The sequence below is a fragment of the Palaemon carinicauda genome, chromosome 6 (genome assembly GCF_036898095.1).
Source record: "Palaemon carinicauda isolate YSFRI2023 chromosome 6, ASM3689809v2, whole genome shotgun sequence".
In the NCBI taxonomy this organism is placed as follows: domain Eukaryota; kingdom Metazoa; phylum Arthropoda; class Malacostraca; order Decapoda; family Palaemonidae; genus Palaemon; species Palaemon carinicauda.
In genome coordinates, this window is record NC_090730.1 from 17,024,256 (window position 1) to 17,044,598 (window position 20,343).

The window sequence follows — 20,343 nt, forward strand, 5'->3', positions numbered from 1 at the left end:
CAACGCCGATAAAGTTAAGTAAGTCGGTTTCTCAAATCTTAGGGTGTGGATGCTACCTTCGTGCCTTTTTTCATGAAATCAGTAAATGCAGATTATTATTAATATTACTTGCTAAGCTACAACCCTAGTTGGAAAAGAAAGATGTTATAAGCACAAGTGCTCCAACAGAGAATAATAGCCCAATGAGGAAAGGGAATAAGGAGATGAATATTACAAAATATTTTAAGAACAGCAACAACACCAAAATAAATCTTTTATATATAAACTATAAAAGCGTCAGAAAAAAACAAGAGAAAGAGAAATAATATAGAAAAGTGTGCCCGAGCAAGAGAGATGTTAATATTGATCTCTGGCTCCGTTGTTTAGTTAGTTCTTTAGGCATGTTGCGTAAGATATTTCATAATTCTATCCTTTGCATTCGGATCTTCCCAGACTGCGCCATCCTGCACGTAGTACTACAGTAAGTATGCAGTTATTCAAAAGGTACCCTGACTCTTACACGAATTTGTGGCACGCATTGTCACGACTCGAATCGTGAACTGGCGTGAACTCGTCGTGAACTGGAGTGAACTCGTCGTGAACCTGTCGTGACATCATGGCATGTCGTGACGAGAATTTTGAAATGTTCAAAATTTTGGTCACGACAAAATTTCGTGAATGCGGTGTGAACAATGCGCGAACTGTTCGTGAACTCGTCGGGACGATGCGGGAAGTGCGCAAACTGTGCTAAAACTATGCATGAACTCGTCGTGAACACGTCGTGGCAGTTCGTGTCAATGTGGACAGGTGAGCTGTGATTCTGAGGTAATTTTTTTTTTCTTTTATTTTCCAGTTCGTGCCACAAAATGTCACTACTTGCCACGACAGATTCGTGGCAAAAAGTCGTGCAAGTGTCAGCCTGGTATAATAGTCTAGCCTTCTCCATCACGAGGCTCAGTACTACACAGTATTCCAGAAGTTTTATTCGAGATATGACCAAGTTGTAGAATGATCTTCTTTAAGAGGTAGTAGGTTGGCCAGGGCACCAGCCACCCGTTGAGATACTACCGCTAGAGAGTTATGGGTCCTTTGACTGGCCAGACAGTACTACATTGGATCCTTCTTTCTGGTCACGGTTCATTTTCCCTTTCCCAACACATACACCGAATAGTCTGGCCTATTCTCTACAGATTCTCCTTTGTCATTATACAACTGACAACACTGAGATTACCAAACAATTCTTCTTTACCCAAAGGGTCAACTACTGCAATATAATTGTTCAATGGCCACTTTACTCTTGGTAAGGGTAAAAGAGACTCTTTAGCTATGGTAAGTAGCTCTTGTAGGAGAAGGACACTCCAAAATCAAACCATTGTTCTCTAGTGTTGGGTAGTACCATAGACTCTGTACCATGGTTTCCAATGTTTTGGGTTAGAGTTCTCTTGCTTGAGGGTACACTCGGGCACAATATTCTATCTTATTCTCTTCCTCATGCTTTGTTAGAATTTTTATAATTTATTCCGGAAATATCTACCCCTAGAAAAATAAAAAATAAGATATAGGAGAACCATCTTATTCCTGAGATAAGAGTAGCTGTGTTGCAAATTAAGATAGTCTGCATGATTAGTGCTAGGCCCCCGGCCAGAGGGTGTTTCCTTTTTTCTGGGTTATTTTCCCTTTTGGAGCCCCTGGGCTTATAGCATCTTGCTTTTCCAACTAGGGTTGTAGCTTAGCAAGTAATAATAATAATAATAATAATAATGATAATAATAATAATAATAATAATAATAATAATAATCGGGCAGTTAAATCGGTTGTAACTTCAAAAGTTCAAACTTGCAGCGAATATTTTTATATTGAACAGCTGACATGATTCTCTATTCAAAGTTTATATGTGACATAACTATTTTATATTCTTTATTTGTTACTTCTCATACACATTAGTTTATTTTCTTATTTCCTTTCCTCACTGGGCTCTTTTTCCTGTTAGAGCCCTTGTGCTTATAGCATTATGATTTCTCAACTAGGGTTGCAGCTCAGCTAATAATAATAATAATAATAATAATAATAATAATAATAATAAAATTGGATGAACTGGTGATCAACATTTCACACACACACACACACACACACACACACACACACACACACACACACACACACACACATATATATATATATATATATATATATATATATATATATATATATATATATATATATATATATATATATATATATATATTCTCAGAATCCCTTTCTGAGTGGGGATCCCTTAAAGTGGTGAAAGTTGTAGGCTACTAATCAGAGCAACCCATACTAAGTTGGTTTGCTGTGAGCGATCAGATGAAAATCTCCCACCATCACCAATCCTCACTGGACAGCGTGGTAATGAAAACTGACCAAACTCCTGGCATAGATTGACATGTCTAAGACATTTGCCCTGCAGTGGACTAGAAACGGCTGCATTTGTTGTTATATTCTAGGAATATCCACACAAAATTTACGAAACACCTTGGAATTATATTTGAAACCTAAATTGCAATTACTTAATTTCATTCTCGCAATCACAGTGAGAAATACCACATGGCTACAAAAAAAAAAGAAAGAAAAAATAAGAAAAAAAGAAAAAAAAAACAGAAGAACACAGAATCAACTTACGTTCTTTCATTTCAGCCGTTCCAATATGTCGGTTGCGTGGTCTACATATGGAAAACTTATCATTTCCTCGGCTCTCTCCACCTACTGTACACCTGCCAGTTATTTAATGCGTACTGATTGATCCGCACTTCTCTACGCCAAGGCCTTCGCTACAATAGAGAGCAAGGAAACGGACAATGCGCAGGCTTCTTCGTAGAGTGCTCGGAGATATACAGTACTTCGGACGGGGGCTCTTAGACTCATGGTCATAGCCCACAATGAGCAGGCTACTGCCAGTCATTTTAATACACGCGGAAATTCATTGTGCTCGTTTTATCACCGTTTTCATTCTACTATTCTTAATGATGTCTGGTCTATGTGTTTTTGTATATCAATAGAATGATATATGGAAAACCAGACGTTTTGAAAGGTATACATACAGACATACTTGCGCATACAGGATATACAGTATAAATCATCATCATCAGCCATTTCTAGTCCATCATCATCATCATCATCATCATCTCCTCCTGAGCCTATTGACGCAAAGGGCCTCAGCTAGATTTTGCCAATCGTCTGTCTTGCGTTTTTAAATCAATACTTCTCCATTCATCATTTTCTACTTAACGCTTCATAGTCCCCAGCCATGTAGGCCTGGGTCTTCCACCTCTTCTAGTGCCTTGTAGAGCCCAGTTGAAAGTTCGGTGAACTAATCTCTCTTGGGAAGTGCGAAGAGCATGTCCAAACCATCTCCACCTATCCCTCACCATGATCTAGTCCACTGCAGGACAAAGTCCTCAAACATATCCTTCCACGCACGTCTGTTTATGATCTTTCTATAGCATTCTAAACGCGAAAATTGTCTTAGCTCGTCAAGCCATCGTCTTCTCCTCCTTCCCCTGCTTCTCTAACCGCAGGGACCCCTTCTTTTATTCTTCTTATCCATTATTCTTGTCTATTATCTGTCATTGCCATTGCATGTCACTATTTGTGAGTCAAAATTAACATTACGTAGTCAAGATATGAGCATTGTCAAGAATTACAAAATTGAAAGAACACGATTCAGCACATAAAGACAAAACTCAAGACATAACTCTTGTCGTCTTACGGCATAGTTGAGGAAGACTCTTCGGTCTTTATACGGACGCTTAACATTTTACATAACACAGAAACGAAGAGGAATAGAAATCTATGAGTTAGTGAAAAGTCTATCTTGGCAGTCAGCATGCCATATTTGTCAGATAGTAGGTTGGCCAGGCCACCAGCTACCCGTTGAGATACTACCGCTAGAGTTAAATGGTCCTCTTACTAGCCAGACAGTACTGCATTGGATCCTTCTCTCTAGTTACGGTTCACTTTCCCTTTGCCTACACATACACCGAATAGTCTGGCCTATTCTTTATAGATTCTCCTCTGTCCTCATTCACCTGACAATACTGAGATTACCAAACAATTCTTCTTAACCCAAGGGGTTAAATACTACACTGTAGTTGTCTAGTGGCTACTTTCCTTTTGGTAAGGGTAGAAGAGACTCTTTAGCTATGGTAAACAGTTCTTCTAGGAGAAGGACACTCCCAAATTAAACCATTGTTCTCTAGTCTTGGGTAGTGCCATAGCCTCTGTACCATGGTCTTCCACTGTCTTGGGTTACAGTTCTCTTGCTTAAGGGTACACTCGGGCACACTATTCTATCTCGTTTCTCTTCCCTTTGTTTTGCTAAAATTTTCATATTTTATATAGGAAATTTTTATTTAAATGCCATTGTTCTTAAATATATATTATTTTTCCTTGTTTCCTTTCCTCACTAGGCAATTTTCCCTGTTGGGGCCCCTGGGTTTATAGCATCTTGCTTTTCCAACTAGGGCGGTTGCTTAGCAAGTAATAATAATAATAATAATAATAATAATAATAATAATAATAATAATAATAATAATAATAATAATGATAATAATAATAATAATAATAATAATAATAATAGTGAATCAACTATTCATCTTGCAAGAGAACGAGATCACGTAAGACCTAAAATAAATATATTCGTAATATTCAATGAGGAAGACGATGCAGTTAATGCTTTGAATAATAGAAATCGTTGTTTGGATACGATTCTGAATGTTGAGGAGAGGATAAGTTAGTTAATCAAGAAAAGTAAAGCGGGTGAGACCAGGACCCACTAAGAGAGTTGGTGAGACTAACACACTTCTGAAGACAGTGTTCGAGGCTCTTTCTCCTATTACTAAGTGTATTTTATTATTTAGATATGTTGAATTATTGAACTATTTGCCATATGTTTAATTATTATAGTGAAGTGTTTTGTTGAAACTAATGATGATAAGGTTATGTTGGGATTGGTTACTTATATCACACGTGATATATACTATTGTGACGGCCGAGAGAAGGTTACCAATGTGACGGCCGAAAGAAGGTTGTGAACTCAAAGGCAGTATGAAAGCAACTGAGTTGATTTATTATAGAACACTCCTTTATATATAAAAGCCCAAGTCAACAGGAATTTTCATGTTCACAAGACAGACAATTTTACAGAGGCGAAACGAAGACATGTTTATTCTGGTTCTTTTTAGTGCGAGGGAAGAGCTAAGATACAAGCATAATATATACAAAATGAATTATGTACGATTATGTGACACACGGTTGGTACACTATGCTATCACCTGCTTCCATCACACACACATACACACACACACACACACACACACACACACACACACACACACACACTATGCCAGATACTTACATATTTTACTTTAAGGATTGCTTTTCTGGTCCTATGCTGCTGGGAATCCTACTCTCTACAGGACCTTTGCTTTCATTTATCGTATACATCTCTAGACATTCAGCATTTCTCATCGCATATTGCACGTTTATTGTTAAATCCACATTATCGAAACACTTAAAAAACAAGAAAGTCCTTGGTTTCTTTTTGAAACTCTCTAATACATTCAGTCCCTCGGATATCTAATGGAAACTTATTGTATAGTATTGGGGCCGATTAAATATGCTCAATCTCAAGGCAAATTTTATGGGAAGATGCACATGTGATGTGTGTAACCTATGGAAAGATTAAGAAGATAATGCAGAACATTAATTATGCCCAAATTTAGGACAGTCAATTAAGCAAGATATAAGCTAGGTATGTTGCAAAATCCGAGCAGGGATCTGGTTGCATACATAAGTAGGGCAACGTGTATGAAAGGAGAATTTTAAAAATCCAAACTGACCACAATAGGTTGCGAAAACTGATGATAGCAAGGCATTGTCCCAACTGATTTCAAGGTAGATTGGGATAAAGATAAAGATTGAGAATTTCGTTATTGAATGAGTTATGGTTCAGGTAAATCAAGCTTAATTGAAATAATAGGAATAAGCTGAGAAACTATGCATATATCTATACTGCGATAGAGTGTTCGCAATCTTATTTTGCTGAGTGAGCAATTAGGATCAAGGAACCAGGGTAGTAGGTTGGCCAGGCCACCAACCACCCATTGAGATACTACCGTTAGACAGTTATGGGGTCCTTTGACTGAACAGACAGTCCTGCATTGGATCCTTCTCTCTGGATACGGTTCACTTTCCCTTTGCCTACACATACACTGAATAGTCTGGCCTATTCTTTGCAGATTCTCCTCTGTCCTCTTACAAGTGACAACACTGAGATTACCAAACAATGCTTCTTCACCCAACAGATTAACTACTGCACTGTAATTGTTCAGTGGCTTCTTTCATCTTGGTAAAGATAGAAGAGACTCTATTTGTGGCAAGCAGCTCTTCTAGGAGAAGGACACTACAAAATTAAACCATTGTTCTCTAGTCTTGGGTAGTGTCATAGCCTCTGTACTATGATCTTCCACTGTCTTGGGTTAGAATTCTCTTGCTTGAGGGTACACTCGAGCACACTATTCTGTCTAATTTCTCTTCCTCTTGTTTTGTTAAAGATTTTATAGTTTATATAGGATATATTTATTTGAATGTTGTTACTGTTCATTAGATATTTTATTTTTCCTTGTTTCCTCTCCTCACTGGGCTACTTTCCCTATTAGGGCCCCTGAGCTTATACAGTAGCATCCTGCTTTTCCAACTAGGGTTGTAGCTTAGCTAATAATAATAATAATAATAATAATAATAATAATAATAATAATAATAATAATAATAATAATAATAATAATAATAATAATAATAATAATAATTTGAAAGCTCTAGAGAACCTACAGTAGACATATATCTTGGTTCCAGTCCTTTGGAACCAGCTGTAACTGTTCTCGTGTCAACACGATTTGTTGGCTACATGATATGTAGCAATTCTCTTAGATATTTTGAACACCCGGTTCTAAAAACTGGATGGGTTATTGTGCATATTCAAAACCCAATTCTTGCTTTAATAGGCAGCCAGTGTAATTCAATTGTATAGAAGTGATCATTTCCCAGGCCCGAGGTGGAACACCTTTTATCAGTCTTGATCCTCTGAATATTATGCGAGCTACACAATTCTATCACGAATAGGTTAATGGTCACAATCCTTGTAAGTTTTATAAAACCATATCTGTGCAAAACCGAGATTGCTAAGATTATCTAGCCATTCTATCAAACGGAAGTCACCGCAAAACTGATAGTTATAGGAAGGCTTTTTAATACATTATTATTATTATTATTATTATTATTATTATTATTATTATTATTATTATTATTATTATTATTATTATTATTAGCTAAGCTACAGCCCTAGTTATAAAAGCAGGATGCTATAAGCCCAAGGTCTCCAATCTGAATTATATACAGATCAAAAGTTGATGCAATGTTGTTTATTTGGGAGGAAATCATTTTTCATCTTATCATGAATGTAGATTGTTCGAATTTCATAACTATCACATGAAGTTTCATTATAGATTTCGAGATATTTCGGCACTTATGGTCAACCCAAGGTCCTTTAAAGGACTTTGGGTCAACCTTTTATCTTTCAACAATCTCTTGGGGGCGTCATGACATGCTCTTCATAACAACCAATGATGCAAAATTGACCCTGAAATCTCTCTTTAAAAACAATAATTAGGATATATAAGATGAACATTAAAAGTGTCTATGAGTTATAAACGCTAAATTAAAGGTGTTCTGCCCAATAGCCCGAAATATGACGACGATGAGGGAGACTTGTGATGTTACATAATCAAAGAAAGAGTAGAAGAAGAAGAAAGTGAAGAAGAAACCCGTTAGGAGAGGAGGTCTTCCATTACGTGCTAATAGAATTTTGATTGTTGTTACTCGAGAGTATTTTGTCGTTTGTGGATTGTGATGTTCGGTTATTGTCACAAACTACCGCTGTGTAATAACGACATTAAGATCTTCTTTGGATATTAAAGGCCAACGACAGATCATTAAGCTAACGCATGAGAGATATATATGAGGTAAAGGATTTTAGACTTTCGTAACCAGGCCTAGGACAAAAGGTATTATTGTACTGTATTACATTGTACAGTAAAACTTTACCTGCCAAAATTTGTCAACCTGCTGCCAATAAGCCCAATAATACCGTATATTCTACCTAAGACTAATTCTAACCATTATCAGGTTGTGTTAACTTTTACTGTCATTACTGCCTAAGCTGGACGGTAGTGGACTGACAGAGCGTACAACAAAACATGTCTTCAGTAAAGTTATGTAATACACTACAATAAAACCTATTATAGTTTTAGTCAGATCTGAGCGATTTATTTTTAATGTTTTAAACTTGTGTGCTACTAATGATTAATTGAACTGTGATGTTTAAAATCGTTATGAAACAAAAGGGATAATGTAAAATAAAACCCAACAACCGACCCGTAGAATGTCAACAAATAAATGAAAAATATATACCGTTAGTATAGGATATAGATAATTAGCGTATTTTTCCATCGGTTTATTATACATCCAAGAAGGTAATGTATAGAGAAGAAAAGGCTTGTTTTACCAGCATATACCATTTCTCCAGTATGTTCTCCCCACTCAAAACCCCGAGTTCCCACTGTGGGTCCTCCATTATCAGTAGATATATATATATATATATATATATATATATATATATATATATATATATATATATATATATTATATATATATATATATATATATATATATATATATATATATATGTATATTGAATCTATTCATTTCCGACAGAAACTAGTGTTATTTTAGAAGAAAATGGACCTTTTTCTAGTGGACAAAGTAGCTTTTTCTTTAGGTTACATGATTCTGTAATACAGTACAATAATATCAGTTTCCCATGGGAATTTTAACTAATCTAATATCTATTTAAAATGCTTTGCTAATTCAGTAATGCTCCCCCACCAGGCATAATGATAATTGGGAACTACATTTGGAGACCAGGGCTTTTGAGTTTAGGAAATTACACAAAACCTATCTCTGGACTAGAGTACCTACGAGCATAACCTAACACAGGGCAGAAAAACATTGATGCATCTTTACCTAACGTAACAAAGGTTTTGAACTATCAACCAGTTCATATTCCTCTTCATGTGGTCTAAGAGGCCAATTAATGTCAAAGAGGTCTTATGTGTGTACAGTACTGTACATTTTGACTTTGAACTAATGTAGCCTTTATATATCAGCGGCCAGTTCCTCCAGCGAGTATAAAATATGGACACCAACTAAACTAAACTTCCCCTCCTAACCTAACCTAAAAGCTGTGTCCTTACGTACTTACCTAACGGGGGTGCTAACGTCCCCCTGCGAACCCTCTTACACAGCTGTATTCTTAGTAAATGTAGGTAAAATTTGGTTAAATCATGTTATTTACTACCGGAAAATATATATTTTCTGTTAGAAATGATTCCCCGACTGTAAATGAAATTTTACCCGCCATTTAAACTTATTAAGTTAGGCATTTAAAATTTTTTTTGGAAATGTTCAAATAAGATGTATGGTCTCTTACACCTTCTTTCACCTCAGAGCAAAAACGTTAAATATTCTGAGGATTGATGTTGTGGTTAGTTGTGTCCACAAGTTTTTCAAAAGTCCTACCTTTCAAAGTTCATTGCCAACAGTGGTTAGGGTATTTTAAGTTGGCATCTCATCATTAATGGGAATGCACCTGGTCACACAGGGTGGGTAGCATTGTTGCAAGAGGTTTAATAATGTTTGCCTTAGAAAATCTTTACCCTGCAAGTGCTGAGCATCACCACTGGTAATGCATAATGCTTACATAAATGCCTACTATATCTATAGTTGATGTATCTATTTCTCAAGCTGACCCCTCATATTCCCTAAGCTGATTGGTTTGGATCTTTGTTAAGAGGACTCGCCAAGGCTGTGATCCGAGGTAAAATTAATGCAGTTTCTTAGCAAGATTTTTTTTTTTTGTTATAGTACTGTATATCAATTACAGTACCACCTTCCCCAACCCCTGCCTCCACACGTGTTATTTTCATGTTCAGGAGATGTGTGATCATCTGGAATAATCAATCTTTGTATGATGTAGCTTTGAATAATGTAATTTCCATTAGGGGCATTCAATGACAGTGATGGTAAAGAGATACTATCTAGGTATAAGTGAATCAAAGAATGGTTATGATAATGGTAATATTGTTGTACTGAGGGTGAAAGGTTGGAAGGCAAGAATTTCATCCATAAACCCTATTATACAGTAAACCTAAGAAGACGCATACTATTGTACAGCACTCCTTATAATTTAGATTAGTTCCTACGTGTATACAAACGTATAGGCTTTTAGAATAAATAATATGTTTTCAGCCGGCCTTGGCACAGCTATAAAATTTGTTTATGAGGTACAGTAGTCCATCCATATACCAAAGGCACTTCCCCCAATTTTGGGGGGTAGCCGACATCAACAAGAACAAACAAAAAAAGGGGACCTCTACTCTCTATGTTCCTCCAGCCTAACCAGGGACTCAGCCGAGTTCAGCTGGTACTGCTAGGGTGCCACAGCCCAACCTCCCACATTTCCACCACAGATGAAGCTTCATACTGCTGAGTCCCCTACTGCTGCTACCTCCGCGGTCATCTAAGGCACCGGAGGAAGCAGCAGGGCCTACCGGAACTGCGTCACAATCGCTCGCCATTCATTCCTATTTCTAGCACGCTCTCTTGCCTCTCTCACATCTATCCTCCTATCACCCAGAGCTTTCTTCACACCATCCATCCACCCAAACCTTGGCCTTCCTCTTGTACTTCTCCCATCAACTCTTGCATTCATCACCTTCTTTAGCAGACAGCCATTCTCCATTCTCTCAACATGGCCAAACCACCTCAACAGATTCATATCCACTCTAGCCGCTAACTCATTTCTTACACCCGTTCTCACCCTCACCACCTCGTTCCTGACCCTATCTACTCGAGATACACCAGCCATACTCCTCAGACACTTCATCTCAAACACATTCAATTTCTGTCTCTCCATCACTTTCATTCCCCACAACTCCGATCCATACATCACAGTTGGTACAATCACTTTCTCATATAGAACTCTCTTTACATTCATGCCCAACCCTCTATTTTTTACTACTCCCTTAACTGCCCCCAACACTTTGCAACCTTCATTCACTCTCTGACGTACATCTGCTTCCACTCCACCATTTGCTGCAACAACAGACCCCAAGTACTTAAACTGATCCACCTCCTCAAGTAACTCTCCATTCAACATGACATTCAACCTTGCACCACCTTTCCTTCTCGTACATCTCATAACCTTACTCTTACCCACATTAACTCTCAACTTCCTTCTCTCACACACCCTTCCAAATTCTGTCACTAGTCGGTCAAGCTTCTCTTCTGTGTCTGCTACCAGTACAGTATCATCCGCAAACAACAACTGATTTACCTCCCATTCATGATCATTCTCGTCTACCAGTTTTAATCCTCGTCCAAGCACTCGAGCATTCACCTCTCTCACCACTCCATCAACATACAAGTTAAACAACCACGGCGACATCACACATCCCTGTCTCAGCCCCACTCTCACCGGAAACCAATCGCTCACTTCATTTCCTATTCTAACACATGCTTTACTACCTTTGTAGAAACTTTTCACTGCTTGCAACAACCTTCCACCAACTCCATATAACCTCATCACATTCCACATTGCTTCCCTATCAACTCTATCATATGCTTTCTCCAGATCCATAAACGCAACATACACCTCCTTACCTTTTGCTAAATATTTCTCGCATATCTGCCTAACTGTAAAAATCTGATTCATACAACCCCTACCTCTTCTAAAACCCCCCTGTACTTCTCAGATTGCATTCTCTGTTTTATCCTTAATCCTATTAATCAGTACTCTACCATACACTTTTCCAACTACACTCAACAAACTAATACCTCTTGAATTACAACACTCATGCACATCTCCCTTACCCTTATATAGTGGTACAATACATGCACAGACCCAATCTACTGGTACCATTGACAACACAAAACACACATTAAACAATCTCACCAACCATTCAATTACAGTCACACCCCCTTCCTTCAACATCTCAGCTTTCACACCATCCATACCAGATGCTTTTCCTACTCTCGTTTCATCTAGTGCTCTCCTCACTTCCTCTATTGTAATCTCTCTCTCATTCTCATCTCCCATCACTGTGGCCGCGGGGGCATAAAACAATTAGAATAGCGCCAACGTTATCCCTGCGTGTCGTAAGAGGCGACTAAAAGGGACGGGACGAGGGGGCTGGGAACCCCCTCTCCTGTAAAAGTATCCTGTGAGACAGCAACAAAGGTACAGTAGTAAATCGAACAATAGGTTGTGAGAGTTGGCACGAAGCTCCCCCCCCCCCACCTATCAGAAGCTATTCTCTTTTTTGGGGGGGCAGATGTACTGTAGTTTTTTTTTTTTTTTTTTTTTACTATTTCGTCTTTTCTTTTCTTACAAGAAAGGAATGCTGGTTTTGGCTTGCGATTATGGAAGTGAATCAAGTGGTCTCTGGCCCTGTGTTTTAGCATCCCAGAACTGGTGACAGTGTCATGGCCCCACCTGCTTGCCAATCGCCAGGACAAGTGACTACACCTTCAGGACGATCACCCTTACGAGCTTTGCGCTCATCTTTAGAGCGTTGTTTACGGCGTTCAGTGGATCATAGAGATCGCTCGCGATCTCAGCGTTCTTTCCAAAGATGCTCTTATTCAAGTGCTATGCACTGATGCCAAAAAGACTGTAGGCATCTCGGTCTAGGCGTTCGTCTTCAAGGAGACGTTCTTCTTGATCATGAGCTGAGCGCTCCCGACCAAGGGCGTGATGCCCATGATCACGTGGCCCAAGCTCACGATCACGAGCTGCGTGCTCAAGATCATGAGCTGCACGTTCTCGCGCACGAATACGAGATTCATGCTCACGATCAAGAGCTACGTGTTCATGATCACGAGCTACGCGCTCACAATCACGAGCTACGCGCTCACGATCACAAGCTACGCGCTCACGATCACGAGCTACTCGCTTCGGATTTGGATCACGATCGCGAGGCAAACACTACATTCGTGAGCAAAGCGCTCACGATCACAAACACTAAATGTCCTAGTTCCTGATCGAGAAGATCCTCTTAATGAGGGCGACATAGACGCACACGCTCTCCATCCACATGTCGCGCTACATCTGATCCTCCTCCTAAATGACCTCTGACTGGGCAAGGACATTCTGAAGGCCAACTCCCTGAGAAGCCTCGTCCAATACTGCCTTCAGTGCCTTTCAAAGCCTGAGGTGTCTTTTGTAAGCGTTTGCATGCGCAATGCCCTCCTACGAGCTCTGCTGTACCACAATACATGCCAATGCAATGCGTTGCCCCAACTCGGAGGCTCCGCTCTCCTCCTCCAGTGAGAGTACAGGGTGCTACAGCTGCACAAGAGCCTCAGAGGCCTCCTCCTCCTTGTTTGCCATATGTTGCGCACAAAATTGTGACTTCTGCTTGCAATTCACGCGCCATCATGCGTGAATCGTGCACAATCACGCGCCATCATGCGTGAATCGTGCACAATCACGCGCCATCATGCGTGAATCGTGCACAATCACGCGCGAGTGGTGCACAGTAGCACAAGAATTGCCTCCGACAGCGAGTAAACCGGCCGTGTCGACTAGTGTCTCACGTGCTGAGGTCACAACTTCGAAAGCAAGTGAGGATCCGACTCCTCCGGCAACGTCCTCCACTAGCAAAGTCTTCCTCCCGATCTCTTCCATTTCCCTTCGCTTTTCAGAGGAAGTATTTCGAGATCTAGGACGAACCTCGTCCTCCCCTTACTCTTGACCCGTTAGTAGAATCTCTTACCAGGGTTTTCCCAGTACAGAGACTAGCTTCCTTGATGGCCTCCCTTTCTGCCTCTGAGCTCCTCAACTTAGAGAGAGGCGCGAAGTACACAATGCAAGCTGCTTCATGGCTTGACGTATGGTTGGGGTCGTTGGACCAGATTGTTCGATCCTAGGATCTTTCGAAGGATTCAATAAGACAGTCCTTGGAGTCCTTCCTTCTGTCAGGTACCCAGACCTTAGAATTCCTTTCACACCACATGGTCAACTTGTGGGCGAATGCAATTCTGAAGATATGGGATACAGTGATTGAAAGGTTCCATAGGCAGGTGCCAAAAGTGGTGGTCACGCGCCTTCGGAACTCAACCCTCGAGGAACTTTTCTCTTCAACCCTGAAGAGGTAGAAGGAGCAGCTGATAGGTGGAGAAAATCCTCCAAGGATTCTCTCCTCCATAAACCCATGACTTCTCGGCCTCATGGGAGGGCTTCCCAACCCTCCAAAGATCAGTCCAGCTCTTCACGTCCCTTGAATTCTCAACTAAGAACATCAAAGGTGTCTAAGAAACCCTTTCAGTCCACGGACCAGAGAAGGACAAAGCCTTTCAGAGGAAAGAAAGGGGGTAGAGGGGCGGTCGAGGCGGCCGCTCCCACTAGCGAGGGCAATCCTCTCATCAGTCCACCAGTGGTAGGATGCCTGCAACGCCTCTGGCAGAGGTATCAGCATCACAGGGTTGATTTTCTGGACGATCGCAGTGGTCGGTGGAGGGTATCCCGTCCCCTTTGTTCAATCTCTCCCTACTGTGACTCAAGATACAATTCCTCTAAACTCTGATATGAAGCGATCCATAAACGAGCTGGCTCTCCAGGCCGAAGTCCAGACCATGCTGCTGAAGGGTGCTCTCCAAGAGGTCTTAGACAGATCCCCAGGCTTCTACAGAAGACTCTTTCCTGTGAAAAAGTCGTGTGGAGGCTTGACACCAGTCATGGATCTCTTGCCCCTGAACAGTTTTGTCCTTCAAACTCCATTAAGTATGAAGACGGCAGACACGGTCATTCAAGCAGTAAGACCGTAGTACTTCATGTGCACATTGGATCTCCAAGACTCATATTTCCAGATCCCATTCCATCCGTCTTCAAGGAAGCATTTCAGGTTCATACACAAGGATAGACATGACCAATTCAAGGTCCTCTGTTGTGGTCTCTCGACAGCACCCCAGGTCTTCACCAGGGTGTTCGCCCCAGTGTCATCACGAGCTCACAAGAATGGCATTTGTCTTTTAAGATACCTAGACGACTGGCTAGTTCTAGCAGACTCAAAGATGACCCTTTTTCATCATCGGGACATGCTTCTTGAGTTTTGTCAGGATCTGGGGATCATGATAAATCTCAAGAAGTCATCACTGCTTCCATCTTAGAGACTGGTTTACCTCAGTATGATCATAGACATAGACCTTCAAAAAGTCTTTTTATTGGATGACAGAGTACACGGACTGAGAGAAGTGGCCCGTTCCTTCCTCAGAGGAGAAGACATACCAACCCGTCAGTGGTTGTGCCTCCTAGGTCATCTAATCTCACCGATTTGTCTTGTTCCCAGCAGCCACCTCAGGATGAGATACCTCTAGTGGCATCTAAAGTTCTTATGGGACCAGCACACTGGGTCCCCAGATGTCCTAGTGACAGTAGGCCAGGATCAAGTAATGGATCTTCAATGGTGGGTGCAGAGGAGAACCTCTGCAGAGGTCTAGATCTTCTTGTCCCTTCTCCGGACTTGTTGCTCTTTACAGAGGCATCAAAAGAATGATTGGGAACCCACTTGCTGCATCACACAATCTCAGGCCTTTGGTCTGAATCCGAAAGGTACCAGCACATAAATTTCTTAGAGGTAAGAGCAACATTCCTAGCTCTTCAACAGTTCCAACAGTTGCTGGCGGGTCACTCTGTGGTATTGATGAGCGACAACACCACAGTGGTGGCTTACATAAAGAAACAAGGCGGTACCTTCTATCAGTACCTATGCCATCTTGCAGTAGAGATTCTAAGATGGACTGAAGATCATTTGTTGACTCCTATCAACTTGCTTCATTCTGGGCAAGAGGAATGTGTTCACAGACAACCTGAGCAGAGTGACTCAGATAGTGGGCTCCAAATGGTCTTGGAATCCTCTGATAGCCAACAAGGTTCTTACTTGTGGGTTTCCCTGACTGGGGACCTGTTATAACGTCCCTGAACTTCAGGCTCCCACTGTACTGTTCCCCATTTCTGGACCCTCAGGCTCTATAGCAGGTGCATTTCAACAATGGTGGGACAACATCGACGTGTACGCCTTTCCCCTATTCTGTCTGATGAGAAGACTGCTCAACAAGACCAGAGCATCCAAAAGTCTAATGATGACCCTCATAGCTCCACTATGGCATCATGCAGAGTGGTTTCTGGACCTTCTGCAACTGGTAGTAGATCACCCGAGAGAACTTCCTCCACGACCAGATCTACTCAAACAACCACACACCAACATCTTTCACAAGACTGTCCAGTCTCTTCGACTTTACACCTAAGACTATCCAACGTCTCCTCTCGCAGAGAGACTTTTCGCAACAAGTTGCGAAGAGAATGTCTAAACAGTTATGAAAGTCTTCAACAGCAGTGTACCAGGCAAAGTGGACAGTCTTCTGTCCTTGTTGTCATGGACCTCTTCGCAACGGCCCTGAACTTCAGGCTCCCGCTGTACTGTTCCCCAGTCCCAGTCCCCAAGGCTCTCTGGTAAGATGCTTTCCAACAACAGTGGGACAACATCGACGTTTACGCCTTTGCCTCGTTCTGTCTGATGAGGAGGGTACTCAACAAGACCAGAACATTGGTCAATCTTTCAATGACCCTCATAGCTCCGCTATGGCATCACGCAGAGTGGTTCCTGGACCTTCTGCAACTCCTAATGGAGCCGCCAAGAGAACTTCCTCCATACATGCCAACATCTTCCACAAAGCCGTAGGTTCACTACGACTTCACGCCTGAAGACTATCCGGCATCTCCTCTCTGAGAGAAGATTTTTGCAACAAGTTGCAATCAGGATGTCTGGACACCTGTGAAATTCTTCAGCAGCAGTTTATCAGGCAAAGTGGAAAGTCTTCTGTGGTTGGTGTCGTGGAAGGGGTATCTCTCCACTCTATGCCACTATTCCAGCAATAGCGTAGTTCCTCATGTATTTGCGTGAAGAAATGCGCCTATCAGTCTCGGCAGTGCAAGGCTATCGCTGAGCCTTAAGCCTCGCCTTCAGGCTGAAAGGAATGGATCTTTCTTCATCGCTAGAACTTTCTCTACTCATACAGAGTTATGAACTTAACTGCCCTCAGTCAGAAGTGAGACCTCCCCCATGGAACGTGGTTCGAGTTCTCAGGTCTCTTAAGAGACCTTCCTATGAACCATTACGCCAGGCATCAGATCGCCACCTAACCTGGAAGACGGTGTTCCTGCTAGCTTTGGCCTCGGTCAAGCGAGTCAGCGAACTTCATGGTCTCTCGTATGACATCGCCCATTCAAGGGGATGGTGGTAGGTAACGTTAAGCTTCGTCCCTGAGCTTATTGCTAAGACTCAGAATCCAGGAGTAGCAGATCCTCGGTTCAACTTCTTTTTGGATTTCTAGTCTCTGTACTGTAACAGATGACCCAGACCATCTCGTACCATGCCCTCGTGTGCCAGCAATATTCGTCAGCACAGGAAGGACTAAGAGGAGGGTCACCAAGAACATCATCTCTGCGTGGATTCGCAGTGTCGTTGACCTGGCACTGAATCCAGACCCTCCTCCGTCACGTCGCCCCAGACCACATGATGTCAGGGTCATAGCTACGTCCCTGGCCCTCAAAAGAAATTTTTCAGTGATGCAGGTTCTTCAAGCTGAGGTATGGATATGGCAAACAACGTTCACATCCCACTACCTGCAAGACGTGACCCACAGGAGACTCGATACTTTCTCTATCGGTACTGTGGTGGCTGCACAACAGCTGGTTTAAAACCTCAAGCTCCTTATTGGACAAGTAGCAGAAGGTTGAGGGCATTGTTACCCGGTTTTAGTCTGCATGAATGAAAAGGTTTGACTGGCCCTTATTCTTGTCTTCATTATCCCCTCTCTTGGGGGAAAGCAGCATCCTAGTTTCTCTGCATAGCTGACCTCAAACCACTGCAGGTAAACCATGCTCCCTTGTGTTCCTAGTATTAATATTAATATTGTTACGTCCCCATACCCTGACGAGGTGGTATTGGGAAAGTCCTAGTCTACAAGTTTCCATCTAAAGAACTTCAGAACAACTTTCTAGGACAAGCCACACTTCATACTTTCACACACAGCTTGTGTAGGCCGCAGACCTTGCGTAGCAAGGTTTTAGCGAGGTGCAGGGACTCCTTATTTCTTGAGTACTTACACACTCAAATAAGGAGCCCCCGGGCAAAGCCAAAAGCCAGACTGGCTGGGACATCCACCCTTCCTAATGGGTGAGTCACCCCTATTAAATAGCGTGGTTTGTATTCCAGTTACGGAATAGATGACAAATTCGTAGATAATTTGTATTTTTCCTAACTATACCAACCTTAGCTATTTAACCAAACTTGTACGCTAGCCCTATCCCCCTTGAAGTCCCACCTCCAAGCAAAATGAGCTCAAGCACAGGTGTGTGAGAGGGGAGGGGCGGGGTGTGTTTAGCAAGCTACCCTCCCCTACCCCCATTAACTAGCTGTGCGGGTAGTAAACCCTTATTAAAAATTAATGGCTTGTCATTTCAGCTACGTCGAAAGTATTACCCCAATTAAATAGCTAAGGTTTGTATAGTTACGAAAAATACAAATTATCTACGAATTTGTCATTTTTAAATATGCAACTTCCCTGGTAGTTACATATATATAGCTTAAATCTCGCGTTTCGACGTGGTACGACAGAAAATTCAAATTCGTGGTGATCGCCGCCATGACAGTAGGTGGTCATACATGAGCGCCATCTCTCATAGTTTATCAGAACTATTCCCAAAATTCTTCAGAAATTCTCTGTCGTTTATCGAGTGAATTCCTCAGGAATTCGTTTCGTGGATATATTACTTTATTCAAGTACCCTTTGTCTGATTATTGTTAATAGCTTTCGCTGCCTTTCAACTATCGAAGATATTGTAAAGGATAGTATTTTGCTGGTCCAACTTGGACAGTTTAATTGAACTTGATTTTCAAGATGGCTCTTCTGTTGTTAAACTTTGTGTGTAGGGCTAGACCAGCTTTCGAGCTGCTTTTACTTCCCGCACTGTAATTAGCAGGGAGCATGTATGTATTTGTTTTCTTTCTATGTTCTTACATTGAGGAATCAAAGATTTTTCCCCCTACTTTATTAACGAACAACTCTTAAAGTTATAATAGAAGGAAGACATTTCTACATTAAAACATTGTGATGTCACTATTTTGTGACGTAACTCTTAGCTGAGCGGAATGTGATTACTTTGAAGGAATTCAGTCCGCCATTGTGATGACGTCACAATCCTGTGACGTAATCTGCTTAGTATAACTTGCATTATGTGAATTATTTTCTTTTCTTGCAAGAAATCTTTTAAAATATTAGCTTAGTAAGCATAAGTATGTTTATAATGTAGGGAAATATATTATTTTCATGTATATATTTGTCCTAGTAATATATTTCCCTTAGTCAATTTTCGATTTAGAGTTTTCTCGAGCGTACAGTCATTTTACACTTGTAGTATTACAAAGGGAGATGTCAGATATTAAACGATCGTTTTTGTTCACAATACTTGTATTGTTATTTAATATTTTGCTTTTGAGAATACTAATATTATTCATATATCCTATTGTATTTTCTTTCTGGCCCTTGGCGAAAGAGGATAATCTCTCGCAACGGGTAGGTCTATTATGATCTAATGTGAAATAGTTTAAAGTGCTAGTGTTCAATGGCACATAAATGACGCAATGCAGTCAATCTACGATGCGTAATACTCTTGACAATCTTTTTTTGTTTTCACAGTTACTTTTATCGTTATTTTATATTTCGATTTTGGGAACACTAATATTAATCATATATCCTATTGTATTTTCTTTCTAGCCCTTCACGAAAGAGTATAATCTCTCGCAACGGGAAGGTCTATTAAGATCTAATGTGAAATAATTAAAAGTGCTAGTGTTCAATGTCAGTGCAGTTGAGGGTGCGTCCGTTCGTGTCCGTCATAATCCCAGCCCGGGACCTCTTCCATGCTCCCCAACCCCTGGGAGAAGGAATGTCGAAAGGCCAAAGGATATGGCAGACCTTGATTAGCGAATGGACGTCCCCTCGAGCGATCATGTTGACAATCCCCAGATCGCTCCCCCTCGCCACTGGAAAGGCGAGGTTGAAATGTCTGCGTCTTCGTCGGACGACGCAAAACTGTGACGTGGTTGGCGCCAACCACTACATTCAAGCGATCCCTCACAACGATCGATA

At 41.2% G+C, this 20,343-nt stretch overlaps 1 long non-coding RNA gene across 1 annotated transcript in view; it reads left to right on the plus strand.

The window, feature by feature from the left end:
• Positions 1-7,816: 7,816 nt before the first annotated feature.
• LOC137641975 (uncharacterized) overlaps positions 7,817-20,343 on the plus strand; it is a 51,637-nt gene continuing 39,110 nt past the window's right edge. Inside the window, exon 1 of the long non-coding RNA XR_011044620.1 lies at positions 7,817-8,036. This is a non-coding gene — a long non-coding RNA (uncharacterized lncRNA). The remainder of the gene's footprint in view (positions 8,037-20,343) is intronic.